Below are 3,968 nucleotides of genomic sequence, written 5' to 3'. Positions count from 1 at the left end.
TGTTATTTGTAACGGGCAGTGTTCGTTACGAATAACCCCGTTATTCGTAACGGACATTTCAAGGGCCACAAATAACCCGTTATTCGTAACGGATTGTATGACTGCCCGTTACAAATGACCCGTTATTTGTAACGGACTGTTTGACTGCCCATTACAAATACAATTGAAGCCAAATTAATAAAAAAAATGCAGCAGGTGATACTACCAACATGCTATGATGCCAAATCTTTAATTACTATTATCAATATTCAATTGATTTCAAAAAACAAATTACCTTAATTATAAAATCAATAATACAACTTTCACAAATGTCCAAATTGACTTTACAACAACTCGCTAACATGAGTCAAAAGCTATTGCATAAATAATACTCCCTAATAAAACATGAAAATTTAAATAAGTTTATATTCCTTAGTAGACTAAGAACTTGAAAGATAGAATTTTATGCTGTCTTGATGAAGCTTGCTTAACAAATTTTGTACAGCCATATCTTCCACCCTTTTTAGCAACGATTCATGATTTCTGTCCAAACTGACTTGAAAAAAAAAGGTTAAACTATTAGAATGGATGAAGTATATCAAATGAAAATGCGAGTTAAACAGGAAATATGGCACAAAGTGTACTGATTTGCTTAGAACAACTAGCCTGTAGTACAATATTCAAGGCAAGTGAAGAGAAAGATAAAGGAAAATCAAGTTAGTTATCACTTTACAACCAAGGGAAAATCAAGTAAGGGTTACACAGTTACCACAAAATCACTTATCATGCAAATTACTAATTCAGTTTGTCTACTTGTAGTTTACCAACCAAATGTCCAACTTTTTTCATGTGCTTTCATATAAATAAAATCATTAAATGAACTTAAGCTATGTGTTTAGAGACGCATGATCCTCTAAACTAATATTGATACACAACAGTGGGCTGAAATGTGAGCTAAGCCAAGTCCTACAAAAAGATCATTCTCACCAATACAGAAATATGAAACTAAATTAAGCATAACAGGTTAATTAGGAGTACAACATGTAGAAAACTAATTAAGACCATACAAGAGACTTGAAGGGGAGGGGGGAATAAAAATCAAATCAACCCAATTGAAAAACAATTTTATTCAAACCAATATATACTTCAAGTCTGCTTAAAATAAACATTGAAATTTGTAGTAATCAATAAGCCATTATTAATAATGAGCTTAGGATATTGGATTAAAACCAATAGAACCTTACAATACTAAAGTTATTGACAAAAACTAATTAAAATCCATACATATTTCTACTTTAACATCTCTATTTCGTGAAATTGAATATATAAACAACTAATAAAAAATATCTACATTGAAACTTAATAACCTGAAAATTTGAAGATCATCCTACACTATAAAAAATTAAAGAATAATAGTAGAAAGATTTATTAGAAAATCCCCTGATAAAGTTGTTCATTTCATACCATATTGCACTATCAAAGGCCTAGGATTCAGAGTCAATTGGTTGTATAAGCTTTGGTATTATAGTAAATTTGTCATATTAAATAAATAAATAAAGAGAGTAAATTTACCATATAATCTAATACTCGTAGCATTAATACATGGCTCATGAAGCAATTACTTAAGAATTACGACGTTACATGAAACCAGTCCAATAAGAAATAATGCAGCCCAGCACCTTGATCTATCCCTACTCCCTAGTTCCCTACTAATTCAAGCTAGAATACATACAATAAAATACTACAGTTTTCAAACAATGACATTTCAACATTGAATTCAGCATGTCAAAAACTGTAAAGTTAGTCAGTTGCCCACACATACATCAACGAGCATACACAGCTAACTATAGAGCATTCATCAAAACAGACAGCTTATTGACTAAAGCCCAAGTAGCAACATTCCGGACAACAATTCATCAACAGTGGTTACGGGTAGAGTGAAGTTACTTGTTGGATGAACCCTTGGCGACATTGATGAGTTCATCACCAAGGCCCTCTGCAATGGTCTTGATGTTCATGAAAGCACTCTCACGAGCTCCAGTAGTAAGAAGATAGATTTCCAGATTAACACGCCTTAGTGGAGAGATATCAACAGCTTGATGCCTAACAACACCAGGAGAACCAATTCTGGTTGCATCTTCTCTGGGTCCACTGCATAAGACAACATAGTTTAAGTTCAACCATGAATTTCACTCCCTAGCACAACATCAACAGCAACAACAATTAACAATAATCAATTAATAATTCAACGCAAACCTTGAGTCCAAGCTGTTAATCCATTTTGCTAATTCATTGCTAAATCATCATGTTCTTTGTGTACAATTTAATGATGATCGTTGGGTCCAAGGCTGGCTTGTATGATATCCACGTGGAACTCATTGTGAGATTATGTTAGTTGCCTGGTTTTAATTACTTTTCTAAGTTGAAACATTGGTGGGTATTAGGTAAGCCTCATTATTTTGCTCCAAGTTTTCGAAGTTAGTGGACTACCAGGAACTAATGTTAAATTGTTAATACAAGTTTTGTACAAGGTCAATGGGTGGTTAGAATTATAGCAAACTACTATATGATCTCTTAAAACAAGGGCTAATGCTTGACTAGCAAATCCATGAAGACTCAAAACGCTATAGACAATAAGGTGTTTTTTTTTTTTTTTTTTTTTTTTTTTTTTTTTTTTTTTTTTTTTTTTTTTTTTTGGAAACAATATAGGCAATAAGTTTACATAAATTGAATCAATTAATCAACATGAAAACGCTGAACATGGACTACACCATAAAACGTCGTCAAATCTAAAAACCATAACCTGAAATTTTTGTCTATTAATCTACTTCATCAAATTTGAAAGCTAAAATCAATCAAATTGCATAGAATCAACCACAATTTGAATAAACAAAGTCAAAATACAGTCAAACTAAAATCAATACACAAGTAAAGATCAGATTTGATTGCAAATCAAAACAATAATAAGCTAGTAAAATTGTAAGAGAGGAAAAGAGTAGAGAGAAAATGCAAACCTGAGAAAGAATGAAAAAACCCCAAAACCATTAATGAAACCATCATTTCTACGACCTTCAATTCTTTATTATCAATATTAACACCAATCCAGTCCTTAGAATAACCTTCCACTAGTGACTGAGATCCCTTAAAAAAAAAAAAGGCATCATATCAAATTAGATCCCAAATATAAGCTATAAATATCAAAATTCAAAATATTAAATTAATATGGGTAACGAGATTCGTACAAAATCCCACACATATCAGCGATTTCTTCACCTGAATCATCTTCATGACATCATCGCCATGTCCATTTCTAGGTAACGAGACTTGAACATCCGACATTCCAAATTGGGTCCATCGCCTGCCATTGATGCAATTCGGAGGAGAGAGAAAGAGGGGAAATTTGGGAATTGGGGTTTTCAGTGGGAGAGTTAGAGAAGAAGAAGATTTTGAGAAGGGTGGTGAATTGCTGCTTCAGTTTGAGTGACGAGAAGAGAGAGAGAATGAATGAGGAGGAGAGAGGAGAAGAGAAACAGGATGAGTGGAAGGGGTTTGACGGCTAAGGGGAGTGAAAGTTTGAAACCCTAATGGGCTTTCCTTATCAGCTGGACCTGTGTCCGTTATAAATAACTAAGTATTCGTAACGGGCACATGATGTCCGTTACAAATAACTAGGATTCGAAATAGGCACATGGTGTCCGTTATAAATAACTAAGTATTCGTAACGGGCACATGATGTCTGTTACAAATAACTAGGATTCGTAATGGGCACATGGTGTCCGTTACAAATAATTAAGTATTCGTAATGGGATATTTCCCGTTACAAATACTTAATTATTTGTAACGGGCAATATTTTGCCCGTTACGAATATTATATATTTGTAATATTATATATTTCCCGTTACGAATACTTAATTATTTGTAACGGACACCATGTGCCCATTACGAATACTTAGTTATTTGTAACGGACAGTTATTTTGACCGTTACGGA

General features: G+C 33.2%; 1 long non-coding RNA gene across 4 annotated transcripts; it reads right to left on the bottom strand.

Annotated features, from left to right (window-relative positions):
• Positions 1 to 256: 256 nt before the first annotated feature.
• On the bottom strand, positions 257 to 3,553 carry LOC145641026 (uncharacterized). Of its 4 annotated transcripts, none has more exons than XR_014115106.1 (4): positions 3,222 to 3,553; positions 2,994 to 3,120; positions 1,927 to 2,130; positions 257 to 531 (listed from the first exon to the last, which is right to left on the bottom strand). It is a non-coding gene; the product is annotated as an uncharacterized LOC145641026 (long non-coding RNA). The 4 variants fall into 4 exon arrangements; XR_014115104.1 differs by having other exon boundaries at positions 257 to 535; positions 3,253 to 3,553; XR_014115103.1 differs by having other exon boundaries at positions 3,253 to 3,553.
• Positions 3,554 to 3,968: the final 415 nt, after the last annotated feature.

This window comes from Chenopodium album, chromosome 7, assembly GCF_948465745.1.
Source record: "Chenopodium album chromosome 7, dcCheAlbu1.1, whole genome shotgun sequence".
Lineage (NCBI taxonomy): Eukaryota > Viridiplantae > Streptophyta > Magnoliopsida > Caryophyllales > Amaranthaceae > Chenopodium > Chenopodium album.
This window is presented reverse-complemented; position numbering and strand designations above follow the sequence as displayed.